The 17,172-nt window shown below is 41.2% G+C and overlaps 1 non-coding gene across 1 annotated transcript; it reads right to left on the bottom strand.

The window, feature by feature from the left end:
* Positions 1–16,599: 16,599 nt before the first annotated feature.
* Trnav-cac lies at positions 16,600–16,673 on the bottom strand. The gene has a single exon. It is a non-coding gene; the product is annotated as a tRNA-Val (tRNA).
* Positions 16,674–17,172: the final 499 nt, after the last annotated feature.

Consider the following 17,172-nt stretch of genomic DNA (forward strand, 5'->3'; position numbering starts at 1 on the left):
TCTTCCTTCCCTTCTTCTTCCACCCCCCCCCTTCTTCCCTCCCTCTCCCCCTCCCTCTTTCTTTCTCTCCTTCCCCGCCTCCTTCCATTCGTTCTTCATCCCGCCCTCTCTCTCTCTCCCTCCTACATTCTTCCTCCCTCCCTCGTTCCCTCCCTCACTCCCTCCCTCACCTAAACTACATCCTCCCATCATATCGCTTCACCCCTCAGAGTCACCTCGGCGTGACCATCACTCATACACGTCAAGTTTGATGACGATCAGTCTGAAGGTGAGGGAGCTGTATAGGGTTGGACGAGCAGAGACGCCGGACGGATAATCAGTGAGGCTGTACCAACACGGAGCTACAGTACCAACACGATACTGCAGTAGTGTACCAACACGGAGCTACAGTACCAACACGATACTGCAGTAGTGTACCAACACGGAGCTACAGTACCAACACGATACTGCAGTAGTGTACCAACACGGAGCTACAGTACCAACACGATACTGCAGTAGTGTACCAACACGGAGCTACAGTACCAACACGATACTGCAGTACTGTACCAACACGGCGCTACAGTATCCTACCAACACGACGCTACAAAATATGATTATGTAACATACCGCGCCTTTACAGCACTCACCGGAAAACAAAACATTTTATTATTTTTCCATGCGGGCAGCGGGTAGGTACTGCTGACGTATTGCTGCCATATTTGCATGGCAGCGCCGGGGACAAACACTTTTTATGGGTTTCGCTTATAACGTCAATTTTTGGTATTTTATCAGGGAGAAACCCGAACAAATATACATATTTGTATATTAATTTTTGTAAATATGCATGTGTGGGGTTGTACACATATCGGTACGTACACACACGTTACACACCCAAACTTTGCACACACACACACACACACACACACACACACACACACACACACACACACACACACACACACTTTGCACACACACACACACACACACACACACACACACACACACACACACACACACACATACATAAACATTTACACACACACACACACACACACACATTTACACATACACACACACACACACACATACACACACACACACACACAAACATTTACACACACACACACACACACACACACACACACACACACACACACACACACACACCCTCCTTCCTTTTCTCCCCTGTCCCTCCCAGCACACACGTCACTTCCTAGATAATCCTTTTGTTTTCTTTCGTTTATGACATCTGGCTCTCTCTCTCTCTCTCTCTCTCTATTCTTCACTTGACCCCTCAATTCTACCCCCTCCACACAACACCCCTTTCCTGCATCCCTTACTCCTACCCTTCTTTCCCCTTCTTACGCCTTGCCCCTCTCCCTGATCCTCACATGAAGGTACATTATAATTTTCTTCAAGTTTATATTGTATCCATTGCTTATACCCCAACGGCTGAGATTCATCTTGAACGTACGGACGCTCAAAGACTGATAGACGTGCAATATATGAACACTGAACTACCCTTAAAATCTTTCTTTACCCATGAATAGTCTGGTTAGTTGAACAAAATCTTAAAACGAAGTCATTGTGTTTTGTTAGAATATATCTTTATATTTTTGCAAATAATCCTCAAGTTGTCTACTTTTTTTTTCGTATGTATATCTTGTTGAGTTGTAAAAATCGCCCCAAATCCGTTCTTGGTTCATTTACAATCTCAGGTCCTGTAAAAGAAATCTCTCAAATCCTTTTTCCGAGTTTTACAACGTACATTTACAACCTCAACGTAAATAGAAAAATCAATAATATTTTCTCACTTCATTTACATCAGAACCTAGAGAAAAAAAAGTCACTCTGAAATCCATATCATCCGTATTTACACTTTATTTTTGTTTACATATTCACTAGTATTTTATTTTCCTGTACGAAATCTCCAAGCTCCATAATTTACGGAATGATCACCCGTACGAAATCATTTAAATCCTATTTTTTCTCATTTACAGTCCAGCTATGAAAACAAAAACACCTAAAATCTCTCCTTAGCTCACAAATAAAAATTCTCACCACAAAAAAAAAACAATCCCATCTACACCTTTTATATACGTTTACGTCAACACTGCTAACTCAGCCGCCTCTGTCTGCACTTTCTTTATGTTATATATATTTACACATATACACACATATATATATTTCTATACAATACATTTTTTTTCAAACAACCTGAAATCCATGTATCTATTGTGGGTACAAAAGGACGCTATTTGAGCGCTGTCAGACACACGTGAGATGGCAAAGAATGGTGAATATTTTTCATCCTTTGCGGTGTGTAATGGGTTTCCCCGGGTACACTGTTGTGAGGGGAGGTCGGGCTCCCTCCTATCGGTCCCTCCCTCCCTCCTATCAGTCCCCCCTCCCTCCCTCTCTCCCTCTTTCCCCTACTACCAGTCCCTGCTTCCCTCCCTGCATCCACCTAGAATCCCTCCCTCCCTCCCTCCCTCCCCCCAGCACCATCCCGACCTCCACTTCACAGTATTGGGCTGCGTCAGCTGCTCTAAAATGAGATTATAAACTATGAAAAACGTATATAAAAATAAAACTCCAAAGAAAATACATGTTTATTTGTTGTATTTGTGTGTGTGTGTGTGTGTGTGTGTGTGTGTGTGTGTGTGTGTGTGTGTGTGTGTGTGTGTGTGTGACTGAGGTAGTTGTGGAGGTTGTGATGTGAAGGAACACTATGACATTAGTTCTCATCATATTCCCTGTTTTATTATGAACATATTTCTCATCAAACCTCAAAAAGTCGAATTAAAAAAAAAGAACTGGTGTGAATTTTTTCTTAATATATTTTCATTATTCTTGGGGTCGACTGTAATAGAGGTGGGATCATAAATGTAAACGTTATGGTGTTAGACAAATTACGAATACGTTATAAAGTATGGACGTAATTACTGTTCACTGATGTGGATCACTGAACAAGTTGCTTAGTGATCAGAATAACGTATAATAATTCCATCTCCTTAAGAATAAAAACGAGCCATCACTGATTGACTGTCTCTCTGTCTGGCTCATTATCTGACTATTTGACTGTATAACTGTCTCGTTGCCTCACGATCTAACTCTCTGTCTATGTGACTGTTTAACTGTCTGACTGGCTCAAGGCTCCTCAAAAATCATCTGAGTAACAGTGTAGCGTGTCATTCCCTCCGGGTAATAATCCATCTAGTGCTTTTGGTAACTCTGTAACTCAATAATATTTTTTGTGTATATCTAATATTATGATGATACGTTAATGAGTAATAAAATATAATTCTTGGATTATATATAAACTCCTATAGTATATAATGATCGCTTTATAATATAGTGATAATATTTACGTTTAGTTTGTAGCCAATAACTCAATCTATTTCACATATAAACAATGAGATGAAATATGTCACATAATAGGTGAGGTTAATCTAATAAACTAACTCACATCAGTTACTTTATATCTCAGATGAAGCACCATGGTTCTTTATCCCCTAAATATAACCTATTTTAGATATAACTAGAGATAGAGAGAGAATGAGAAAGAGAATGGGTTGATAGAGAAAGAGAAAAGATAATGAAATAGAGAAAGAGAGAAATGGAGAGAATGAAAGAGAAATTTAGTAAGAAAGAGAAACAGAAAGAAGGGAAAATAAGAGAGAGAGAGAGAGAGAGAGAGAGAGAGAGGAACATCCTAACCAGGGACTCACTCACACGCTACTCTCCCATCGTTCACAAACTTGACTAATCAGATATATCAGCGAGCCTTTGAGACGATGACGGTGTGGTGTGGGGAGACGACACACCACGAGGACCAAGTAGTGTTCCTGAAGCTTCTCCCCACGATAGAAGGGAAGCTTCCAGGAACACGCTCAGTTGGGCTTCCAGTGGCTGCCTTTCCTGGAACCAGATGCACTCAAAGGCACTCACAAGCACTCACAAGCGCATGAGAGTACTCGACCACAGATGGGAAGGTCCACACGCAAGAGAGGGGGGAGGGAGGGAGGAAGGGGAGGATGAAGGGAGGGGGTGTTAGGGAAGGTTGAGAGAGATAAAGATAGACAATAGAGAGAGAAAGAGAGAGGGAGGGATGAGAGGAAAGGGGTTCAGAGAGAGAGAGAGAGAGAGAGAGAGAGTGTGTGTGTGTGTGTGTGTGTGTGTGTGTGTGTGTGTGTCTACTTTGCTTTTCCGTGGCTCCGGTCATGCATATTCTCTTAAGCCTTTGGAATACAATTCTTTGTGAAACTCTACACATGTTCAGGTCTATGCTACACCGAGACACGCGTGTGTTTGATGAATAAATCGTGGATCACCCGAAGATTAAACACCCTAGCTTATTATGCCTGAAGATTTGCTACCCTAAACCTAACCTAACCTAACCTAACCTAACCAAACCTAACCTAACCTAACCTAACCTAACCTAACCTAACCTAACCTAACCTAACCTAACCTAACCTAACTTAACCTAACCAAAACAAACCTAACCTAACCTAAACTAACCTATTCACCTGAGGTACCGTTAGGGTGTTTAATCTTCAGGTACTCCTAAATACTCCCTGGCACATACAGGTGATATATGAAAGAGAATATTGAAGTGTCATGTCCTTTATAGATTCTGACTTCAATTTTAGTAATTTGTGACATGACCTTACTTACTTATATTGTTTGTTAACGATACAGTCTGTGAGTTGGATATATTAGTTTATATTGTTATGTTGTTGTTGTTTAGCTTCATATTGACCCTAGATTACGGTGTATTTTAGAGATAATTAATTATTTCTGTCATCTTTCCAAATTAGACCTTTCATTATAACACTAAGCATTATAAATTTAAACTTGGGATCTGATAAAATATTTATTAAGAAAACTCAGAATATTTCATCTTCCAATCTTTAATATTTTGTTTCTGTGAGTAAAGTGTTGATAACTTAACCTGGGAAAAGTTGTGTATAACCTGACGATCACCTGAGAGACGGTAACAGAGGGATCATCTTACACCACGACATAAAGAACAAATAATATGTATCAAAAGACAAACATCTATTTTATTTATTTTTGTGCTTTAAACTTTACTACCTTCTTTATACACGAAATTTTCCACACCCTATCCTCTCTACATCTTCACTACAGTACCTGCAACACTCACACTATACAACTATTGATCACTTCACTTCAGGAGGATGTGTGACTGCTGGTAGATATGTAACTGCTGGTAGACGTGTGACTGCTGGTAGATATGTAACTGCTGGTAGACGTGTGACTGCTGGTAGATATGTGACTACTGGTAGATGTGTAGCTGACTCGTATACCGACTGTGTTATCATCTACTCTATTGTCATTAGGAGGTTTAATGAGTTCTACCACCGATAAGTTGCACCAGACAGTATAAAGAGGGAACAGGAAATCGAACCCTGGACCTATTGTTTGCTAGGTGACCACTCTACCACAGAAGTGTATATGTAATGTATTCACCCGGCTCTACTGTACAGCATCTTATAACAACGGCATACTGATGAGGAAAACAAGTTGTGTTGAAAATACTTTGTTTTTGTTACTCGACCAGAAACTTTTCCGATATTCTTGCAGCACCTTCCTTCCTTCCGTCCTTCCTTCCTTCCTTCCTTCCTTCCTTCCTTCCATCTTTCCTTCCTTTTTAAACTTCTTTCATTCCTTCCTCCCTCCCTCCTGCACCTCTTTCCTTACTGCCTCCCACTCTTCCTCTTTCCCTCCCTCCCTCCCTCAACCTCACTCCCTCCATTTCACCCACAATTCCTCCCTCCTTACTTTCCTTCACCTCTCCTCATCCCTGAGATTTTTCACTCCTCCTCCTCCTGTTCCTTATTTTCCTCTCTCCTCCTCCTCTCGACTTTCTCCTTCTTCTTGCTCACATTCACCTCACCCCACCCTTGATATCTCCTCCTCCTCCTCCTCCTCCTCCCCCCTATTCTTCTTCTTCTTCTCTACTACGTCCTACTTCTCTTTCTCCCCCTCCTCTCCACTCCCTTTTCCTCCTCTTATTCACTCCCTCCTCCTCATCCTCCCTCAATCTCCTTCTCCCTTCATCTCTTTCTCTCCCCACTTTCATCTTTCTCCCCTACCCACTTTCCCCTCGGTCTCTTCTCTCACCCACCAACTTCCCCTCCGTCTCTCCTCCTCACCCACCTTTTCTCCCTCAATCTCTTCTCTCACCCACCTTTTCTCCCTCAATCTCTTCTCTCACCCACCTTTTCTCCCTCAATCTCTCCTCCTCACCCACCTTTTCTCCCTCAATCTCTCCCCTCACCCACCTTTTCTCCCTCAATCTCTCCCCTCACCCACATTTTCTCCCTCAGTATCTCCCCTCACACACCTGTTTTCCCTCTGTGTCTCCCCTCGGTTCAGGTTGCTTGCTGATACAATGGACACCAGGATTATACAGTGGGCAGGATGGTGGTGGAGACAGGCCGGGTGGTGTAGGTGAGGGAGGAAAGTAGGAAAATATTTGGTGATGTGTAGGAGAAATGGTGTGTGTGTGTGTGTGTGTGTGTGTGTGTGTGTGTGTGTGTGTGTGTGTGGGCGTGTGTGTGTGTAACAGAAAGCAACAATGAGTCAAGACATTCTTACTCATTGAGCTTATTCATTATACTCATGGAATTAACACCGTATGTAATCTATTAAGGCATGATATTCACCGGGCTAACTCATTGTACTGTACTCAGGGTGTCAACTTAAGGGAGCAAACGTTCTACTCTACGGACCTAACCCGCCACATTTAAGAACTTACTCTCTACTTCAGCTGTCATTGTCAAAAGAGGAAGATGGAAAATGTAAAGTTGAAACACAGAGACAAATAAAAAAAGGAAAGAAAGAATGCATAGATATATTAAAGTGTGAGTATAATTAGAAAAAAAAATGCGGTAATCTCACTGTCCAGGATTTTTTGTGGGTTTAAATTGGCAAAAAAATCCAAATAAATTTACACGTGAATGTTTTAACTCCAAGAGATGGCTAAGAATATAGATAGGAAAATATCTCTTTGGAATAGGTTGATAAATCTTCTTCTTCTTCTAATTATTATTATTATTATTATTATTATTATTATTATTATTATTAACCCACTTCTCCACAGTCTCCCTATTTTGTTTAAGATAATGTATTACCTCAAAAACCACAAAAAAATCTGATAATATTAATAATAATAATAATAATAATAATAATAATAATAATAATAATAATAATAATAATAATAATAATAAAACCAAATACACAGGCCGATGAGGAAAAAGTAAATGGGCTGTGATGGTTTTCCTCACAACTCTCGGACGGCTACTGATACGCCCCAGGGATATAGCGCTTGCCTTATCTTCTCTTATCTAAGCCATCAGACCTCCTAGCTTCGTATTAACGTCTTGGAAGAGGAGGAGGAGAGAAGAGAAGGTAAGAGAAGAGAGAGAGATAGAAGACCTCTACTTTAAGTGACTCTCGCTCCTTCCTGACAGCCGCCCCTAACTTCTGGCGCCAACTTTCTGACGGATTTGAATTTTGGCGGGTCCTCTCTTAGCGGATTTGGCGGGGGAAGTTGTACCGCTCTTATATTCGGCGTGTTATGACAGGCTCTCACTAAGAGGGGAGAGAGAAAAAAAATAAAGATACCAGGTAAAAAAAAAATATGAACAACGCCTCGCCATTCCTTCATTTAAGTTTTGATGTGTTTCTCAAGTTTTCCTTCTCGGACGTGGATTGTGCTACAGTACTTCTTCTTTTACACCCCGTCAGGAGGAGGAGGAGGAGGAGGAGGAGGAGGAGGAAGAAGAGGATCTCGTTGTAGTAGTAGCAGAAGGAGGAGACGCCTCTGCTGCTGGATGTTTTTTCCTCTCACCGTAGACGCTTTTCACTATTTTTCAGGAAATAGGAAGAGTTCAAAGACTTTTGTGAGGGAAAGCGATTTTTTCTTCGCTCTGCAAAATTCCCGGAAATACGACGGCGAGACGCGACTGTTTGTTGAACTTGGTAATGGCGTAGTGATCCAGACGTTCCTGTAGTGATCGAGACGTTCCACTAGTGATCAAGACGTTCCTGTAGTGATCCAGACGTTTCTATAGTGATCCAGACGTTCCTATAGTGATCCAGACGTTCCACAAGTGATACAAGTAATACTTTAGTGATCCGATGTTGGTATAGTGGTATAGTTAACCCTAACTGACCCCAAAGTGACCCTAAAGTGATTCGGTTGGGACTAAATTTATCCACTTGAGCCTAAATTGATCCAATTGAACTTTTAAGTGATCCATCTGATCCTAAAGTGATCGATTTGAGCCTGAAGGGTGCTAATTGACCCTGTAATGACCCAGTTGACCTTAGATTCCATCGTTTTAACCTCAGGAGTTAATCTGGAAGTTTATACAGTACATCATAGTTGAAGGACTTATAAGCGGGAGAGTGTGATGTTCCTCCAAAGTGATTATTATGCTCATGATTAAACCAGATGTTGACCTTGAACTTTGACCTCCGTATGAACAAAACCAATTTATTCTCTTGTTATACCTAAAATTATTTCTGTTATTTTGTTCTCAGATACAGAATTTCTTGTCTATAGCTGTCACTAATATATTCTTGGAAAAAAAAAGTATTGTAATGCAGTGAAAAGACCAACTAGCCTAATTGAGTTATATAAATTATTTTGTTTCTGTTTTGTAGATTTATTGTAATTTAATTTGTAACCTTTAAACCATCTAACTTATCTTCGTTATATTGTTGAGTGTTAATGGAGGAGGAAACTGATCTAGACAATTAGTACTTGATTATAATTTCAGGAGGAACCTTAAGACTGTACCTAGTTGTTTTAAGCTCTCATATCACACCCATATCCTCGTGTTGTATTTTGGTTCAATTATTTTCATCATTTTGTTAGTTTATGCGAAGGAATTGGATGATAAGTAATGTATGATAAGTTTATGTTTAGTTATTTTAGTTGTTAGTAGCTGTTGTTTCTTTTAATTGGTGTTTTAGCTGTTTTACGTCTATTTTATCAGTTTTATGTTTGTTTACAGGTTTTTGGCTGTTATAGAAGATTTTTATACTAGCTAGTTTTTTGTTTTTCTCTGCTTAGGTATTTTAGGTATTCTTTTAGCTTTTTAGGTAGTTTTATAGTTTTAGCTGTTTAGGTTGTTTTAGTTATTTTATGTTTTTAGCTACGCTTTTTTTTTCGTTTGTGGTTGTTTCCTGTAGTGTTATTTGAAGCATGTTCGCGTTGTTCATATATACAGTTATTGCCGGGCATTTTGGCAGTATATGCAGAAGATGTGAGAGGATTAATATGCAGGAGCGCGTAGAGTCTGGTGTTTGCTGTAAATCTGCATGGATTACCCAGGTTTACGCGCCAGCACCAGCGAGTCGGATCCACACACAAAATTGACAAACTGTTCCTTTAACTCGGATATGAATATCAACTCAATCAATTATACATAGAAATGTATTGGAGAGAGAAATGTTGTTGATCTGGTGTTGTAACTCCTCTCAAATAATGCCGTGTGAGGGGAGTTTTGTATGTTATAGTTAAGTCTGGTGAAATATGTCATGCAGGATATTGTCGGTGTTATGTTAAATTCACAGTGGAAAGATTCAGCAATATTATTTTGGTGTGATGGAAAGGAATGATGTACAGTATATGTGTATTCTTTTCTACTAAGATATTTTCCTTATTATGTTTTCTGTTGTTGTTAGTGAATATTAAAGGTAATATTCACAGTTACTTAACCGAATAAGAAATTGATATATATCTCAAGGAATGGACTGGAAACCTCGACACGGAGTCTTCAATGTTCACACGCTTACTATTGCTCTTCTTCTCGCTTGAGGCGCCACAACACACTTGGCTGGCTGATGCATTCAACATGGCGATGAAAATGACGTCGAACTTGAAGGGCGCTCTATCTCATGCTTGCTTTATTTCCTGAGTACTAAGAAGCTGTTAAAGACTGGCGGCCAAGTGGTCAAGATTTACGTGTCTCAGTGTGCAGCAACAACCGTGATATACATTTAGTATGTCATATATTTATAGGATTAATTCCTTGTGTACATATCAGATGATTACAAGATGCAAATCTTTTTTATGTGGATTTCCATTATTATTTAGTCTGTTTCATATACGTTATATCAGTTATTCGTTGATATATAGGTTGACATAAATAAATATCATAAAAAATATAGTTGAAAAATGATAAGTAACTTTGCAACATATAATACAACAATGAACGTGTTGGTCAAGCGGCCGCCAGGGTCACCTAGTTTCCGGATCCAGCTTGAACAGCAATATTTTTTCTTTTGGCTTTATTATAGATTTTTAAACATACTTTATAGGTATATTACCACAACTTATATATCATACTTAAACTTAATTAGTCGTGTTTCAACGTTTTGTGACTACATCTATACCATCTATGGTATTGTGAGTCGCCACAGCTAAGTCTTGTACCTCATCACAACTAACAAATGTGCCGTAAAGCTGTGTTGTATCAGATGAGAACCATGACCACCACCACAGCTAACCCCAGTAGCTTACCAGGGTTAACCCCCCCCTCTCTCTCTCTCTCTCTCTCTCTCTCTCTCTCTCTCTCTCTCTCTTCACCGCATCACACCACGTTATCCACGTAGAAGTCTTCACTCGGGCTTAAAACCTATAACACAGTGAGTACCTTGATTGACAGCCCGAATACAGCGTCAGCAAGGATGGGCGGAGCGTGTGTGTGTGTGTGTATGTGCGTATGTGTGCGTGTGTGTGTGGGGGGGGGGAGAGCGAGAGAGAGAGAGAGAGAGAGAGAGAGAGAGAGAGAGAGAGAGAGAGAGAGAGCGGTATTAAAAAATTCGTGAAAATATCTGTCTATGTGCGTGTATACGTTTATCTTTGTGTGTAACTTAATACACACACACACACACACACATTTTAAAATTTAAATCATAAAAATATAAGGAGTTTCACCTTTGATTCGTTTGTTCAGGAAACTTTCGGTGAAAATTTGGATCTTGTCCTTAAGCTGTGAGTAAATATTTTGTCTTGTTCTATTTCTTTTTTTTTTTCGTAATTGTTGGTTCATTTAGTTTCATTTTTGCACGTAGTCTCTCCTGTTGCGGTAGGAGTCATAATCACACCCAGAAGACTCCAGCGAGTTACTCGAGTGAGAGACGAGATCCCAGTATGCAGTATATATTCCCTCTCTGGACCACTTTGTTGAAGCGCTGGGATAGATGGTTGATCCTCTGGAATTGCCGGTGGTTTCACTAAGTCTGAAGCTCAGCTCATTCGGGAACTTAGGTTCTTGGTGCTCCAGGCCCCCACAGTAAAGACCCTTCTGTAAAATCTACCATTATGTTATATGATTACCAACAACAACTGAACAAAGCATGAAATCACATGTATCACAGAACACCAGACCTTCACCACTACACTGGAGTTCTCTACCACACAACTCACTAATCAACTTATCAGTAAGATGAAAAGTGTTAACAGAGAATGGGCTGAACAAGGTGTTTCATAATTATCAATTGATGAAAAACAAGTATGTCTTTATAGCCCAAAGAGAGCGTCAAAATTATGCCAAAACTCTAACTTATTCCCAACATTTGCTGAACACCAGCCGAGAGACTCACAAGAAACAGTCATACTCAGCACCAGCCCGGAGACTCACGAGAATCGGTCATACTCAGCACCAGCCGAGAGTCTCACAAGAAACAATCATACTCAGCACCAGCCTGGAGACTCACAAGAAACGGTCATACTCAGTACCAGCCGAGAGACTCACAAGAAACAGTCATACTCAGCACCAGCCGAGAGACTCATGAGAAACAGTCATACTCAGCACCAGCCGGGAGACTCACGAGAAACGGTCATACTCAGTACCAGCCGAGAGTCTCAAGAGAAAAAGTCATCGCAAACCGGACCCAGGAATTTATCTGATTATTGGCAAATTCTTTTTCGTCCATTGTATGTTTAAAGCTTTTATCTCTGAAGAACAATTTACTCTACCTCCGCACCATAACCCATACACCAGGCCATAGAGAGCTAACTACCACCTCACTACAACAACCTCTCCGCTGTACTGTCGTAAATGTCAGATCACCTTACTGTGGACGAGAGATCCCTAGTGGCTTTTATTTCACCCTGCCAAAATGATCAGTTCCCCTCGTCCTTTTACCTCTCCCCAGCATCCACCGGAGATGAGATCTAGCTATCTTAACTCCCACCTCACCTTACAGCTCAACAACAGTCTCTTCCACCTTAGGAATCTCACCCTTAGGAGCCTGTCCCGTGTAGCCCTGTGTGGGCCCCTTAAAAGTTCCCTAGATGATGGACCTTAGAAGCGACATTAGTTAAAAGGGTGAGAAGAAGGAAACAAGATTGAATAGGAGTTCCTGGGTCCTATTATCTCGTTAGCCGTGGTCGTCGACGCTCCCCACCCACGTCTCCTTCAGGCTGTTCCTCCAGCCATTGGCTCCCGAGGTCGTCTACTTGGTTGGTGGTAGAGGGGGGGGGGGCTATCTCTTATGGAGCTTGTGTGTAGGGCCAAGAGGTTTGAGAGAGGTAAAGTGTTCTTGCGTGGGTGTTGGGGTGATTTTAATAACATTGTTACTACTACTACTACTGCTACTACTAGTACTACAAATAATAATAATAATAATAATAATAATAATAATAATAATAATAATAATAATAATCTATTTAACAGGACAAATACAGCAACAAAAACAACCTGACGTAAACAATACGCGTTTTTATAATATTTTCTTAAGTTTATTCTGACTCGATTTATTTATTATAAATACCACCAGAGTTACCAAGACTGGAATCATCACTTGTGTTAATTACATAGATACACTGTAAATCTTGGTGACGTTTGCCTTGAACCCTCCAATCACAGACCACTGTTGAATCCTTAAGCCAATTAGAGCAGCATTTCCAACAACCCTACCCAATCATAATCCCCAACCAACAAATCTTAACCAATCACATGCCCTTTCCCACAGTGCCAGCCAATCACATGCCCTTTCCCACAGTGCCAGCCAATCACATGGTAATTCCAACACTCCCGACCAATCGTGAGCCTCCGCAATGTAGATTTTGGCTCAAGACGGCCCTCTGGATGCGGTTAATTATTCCTTTATAATTAATTCATTATTGTGTAATTATTAGGGCTGGGATAATTGGTGTGGTGCCGACTGGAGTATAACAGGGATGGGGAGGCTTATGTAATCTACCCTAATGGTCTAAATTGTGTTAGAGGTTTGTTAAATATTCATCTTAATTGTGTTTTAAATAGACTTTTTTTCTGGTTAATTTGTCGTGTTTGTTTTAAGTCCCTCGCTTTATATACATACATGTATGTTGGTGAAAATGTATATATGTATAACGATATACAGTATATGTACAGGTATATGTGTAATGATATATATGTGTGTGTGTGTATGTATATTGAGTTTATGTGATATATCCTTCGCTATATATTTTTAATGTGTGTGTGTGTGTGTGTGTGTGTGTGTGACAGAGAGAGAGAGAGAGAGAGAGAGAGAGAGAGAGAGAGAGAGAGATGAGAACCAAGGACAGAGAGGTAGAGAGATCCTTCGTTAATGTCTTATCGTCGCTGTTTTATTCTATTTTCTATTCGTTGTTGGAGTTACCTTTATCTACTTTCATTCAATTCCTGTTTTCAATTTATCTCTCACTTGTTTCATTTCCTCCGCCTCCTATTCTCTTACTCTTTATCCGCATTAATATTTCCTTTATCTTTATAACTCAGATCTCTCTCTCTCTCTCTCTCTCTCTCTCTCTCTCTCTCTCTCTCTCTCTCTCATCCTGACGGTCTTTGCTTCACTTAACAAATTTCCAACAACAACAACAACAACAACAACATCTCTCTCCCAGAAAAACTTACGAGATAGAAGAGAGAGAGGGACAGGGAAGAATGGAATGGGTGGAGGGAAGGGAGGGAGGAGAATTACGAGAGGTAGGGCGTTACAGGAGGGATGGGTAGGACACCGGAGGAGGCAGGTAAGGAAGGAGGGAGAAAGGTAGAGAGGGAAGGAGGGAGAGGGGTAGAGAGGGAAGGAGGGAGAGGGATAGTGAGGGAAGGAGGAGGAAGAGAAGTAGAGAGAGAGAGAGAGAGAGAGAGAGAGAGAGAGAGAGGTAGGAAAGACAGAAAGACAGACAGACAGAAAGACAGAGAAAGTGGGAGTAAACAAGTAGGTAACAAGAGTATACACGGCGAAGGAGAAGGAGGAAGTGGAGAATGAGGAGGAGGAGGAGGAGGAGGAGGAGGAGGAGGCGGCGGTCGAGGAAGAGGAGGAGGAGGAGGAGGAGGAGAAGGAACAGCTGATCAAGTCAAATTATATCATATTTCGGGGAACACGACTTCCACTTTAGGACGGTACAATTTTTTTTACGGGCTTAGACTGAGGCGAGACTAACCCACGTACATAAAACCTAAGCGTTAGATAGTCCCCTTCATTCCTCCCCTTAATATCAGAGAAGGAAGGAGTGGGAGGGGAGGAAGAAAAGCTAGAATGATGGGAGAAAAGGTAGAATGGTTGTAAGAGAGAGTTAGAGGAGTAGGTAGAATGATAGTAGAAGGTGGAGACAAGGAGAGAAATGGAGAGAGGAGAAAAAGGTAAAATGATGCGGGAGAGGAGGTTAGGAGAGAGGAGAAGAAGGTAGTGGGGAAGTGTGTCAGGTCATGAGGAAGTGTGTCAGGTCATGAGGAAGTGTGTCAGGTCATGAGGAAGTGTGTCAGGTCATGAGGAAGTGTGTCAGGTCATGAGGAAGTGTGTCAGGTCATGAGGAAGTGTGTCAGGTCATGAGGAAATGTGTCAGGTCATAAAGGAGTGTTACAAGTGTCGTACTCTCATGAGCACACACACACACATGATCTATTTCACGTGGAAGAAGGAAGAAGACTGGAGGAGGAGGGAGACAGGAAGAGGGGAGGATAGAAGGAGGAAAGAGTAAGCGAGTGAAATGATCGGAAACATAGGAGGTAAAACGAGGAAGGGAAGAGAGCAGGAAGGAGGAGTAAGTAAGGAGAGATGATAGAAGGAGGGAAACAGAAGGGAGAAGAAGAAGGGAAGAGAATAAGTATAGGAGAAGAGATGATAGAAGGAGGAAATGGAAACGAAGATAGTAAAGAGGATAAGTAATTAAAGGAAAGGAGAGGATATAAGTAGGGAGGCAGAAGGAGGAGGCGGAGGAAGAGGAGAGGAGAGGAAAGGAGAGGAGAGGGGAGGATAGGAGAGAATATAAATAGGGAGACAGAAGGAGGAGGAAGACGAGAGAATAGAAGTAGAGAGGCAGAAGGGGAAGGAGAGAGGAGAGGATATAAATAGAGGGGCAGAAGGAGGAGGAGGGAGAAGAGAGAGGTGTGTGGAAATTCTACCCAGGCAACTAGAGTACCTGTGTCGTCATGTTAACCTGAGCTGTTGATCTACGCGAGTACCTAGATGATGGTGGGTGCTGAGGACACACTAAGGAGTACCAGATAATACTAAATAACTAAACAAATAAATAAATAAATAAATAATATGTTAGGAAGGAGTGAGCGAAGGAGGCAAGAAGATGAAACAAGTGAGATAGAAAAAAGAAAGAGGAATGATGATGAAGAGTAAATACAAGAGAAATAATGATAGAAGGAAGGTGGGAGGAAGAGAGGAAGGGATGGAAAGAGGAAGGATGAAGGAATGGAGGAAGAGAGATAGACCTGGTTGGCGTCCCTCCCCCACAAAGTAATATCGGGAGACCCATCACAAAATTCAGTCTCCCGAAAGTAAACAAGAATGTGTGAAAGTTGTGGTCTAGGCCTTAACTTATATCTCCTTAAGGAGACCTCTCTCTCTCTCTCTCTCTCACCCTACACTCTCACCCTACACTCTCATCCTAGACTCTCTCTCTACGCTCTCACTCTACACTCTCATCCTAGACTCTCACCTTGCACTCTCACTCTACACTCTCACCCTAGACTTTCACTCTAAAGTCTCGATTTCCCACAACCACTCTTTTACCTCATACTTCCTGCTCTCCCTCCTCCCCCTCCTCCTCCTTCGTCTTCTCCTCTTCCTCCCCCCTTCTTAGCTTCCCCTGCCTACCCCATCAATAACTCACTTACCTCAACAACCACTCATCTCTCCCCTCTCCTCCCTTCCCCTCCCATAGGCCGCTGTATATAATAAGTCGTACAATATTTTCACCAAACAATAAACACCAAAGCGACAATAATTTGGAGGTGACACGAGAGTCGAATGAGGCAGACAACACACACAAATACACATGAACTGTTGGTACACATACTGTACATACATACATAATGGTTGCCCCTTGTGTAACGAGGATGGCCAGCCCAAGGGCCACCTAGGCATGAATTTGTTTAAGGTGTAAGAGCTGTCGCCAACACAACAACCACATTTTAAGTTAACGAGCTGCATAACCCAGTGTCAAGGAATAGTTCGAGAAGCCGGACAACTCGCCAACTGCACTGGCTAACCATTACCCCGGAATACGATCCGCAAATGTATTAACATCCAGGTCCCCAACTACTGCTGGGTAGACAAAGGCAAATGGCGTAAAGAAACTTGCCCATAGCTTCACCCTACCCGGGGATCGAACCCGGGTCCGCTCGCTTGTGAGGCGAGCATGCTGACCATTACACCACAGGCCGCCATACATACATACATACATACATACATACATACTGTTACGCCGTCTCTTAATTTACTTAAATATCCAGGTTCTAGGCGTAACCAAACAAAAATGTGAAGTAAATTAAAAGGGAATAAAAATATATAAAGTAAACCTTTAAGAATTTAATTAATTAAATATTAACACAATAAAGAGCCTCGTAGGCTGTCACAACAAATTGATTCACCATCGAAACTTTTAAGACGCAAATGATACTAAACATCGAAACCTCAAAAGAATAAAAATAAAGAATTGGATTACGTTAACACTGCATAAACATATAAAAACTAACACTGAAATTAACTAACGTGAAACAACACTGAATTACTTAAATGTATCTAAGCAAATACTGATGGACATAAATAGAGACATAAATAGGTACTCACATAGATATACCACATTGGTGGCTACAGGAACAACACAAATAGATTAAGTATAAGAAACAGGTGACGAGTGTCACTCAAAGGATGTGGACTGTA

The sequence above is a fragment of the Homarus americanus genome, unplaced genomic scaffold (genome assembly GCF_018991925.1).
Source record: "Homarus americanus isolate GMGI-L3 unplaced genomic scaffold, GMGI_Hamer_2.0 scaffold7035, whole genome shotgun sequence".
In the NCBI taxonomy this organism is placed as follows: Eukaryota; Metazoa; Arthropoda; class Malacostraca; order Decapoda; family Nephropidae; genus Homarus; species Homarus americanus.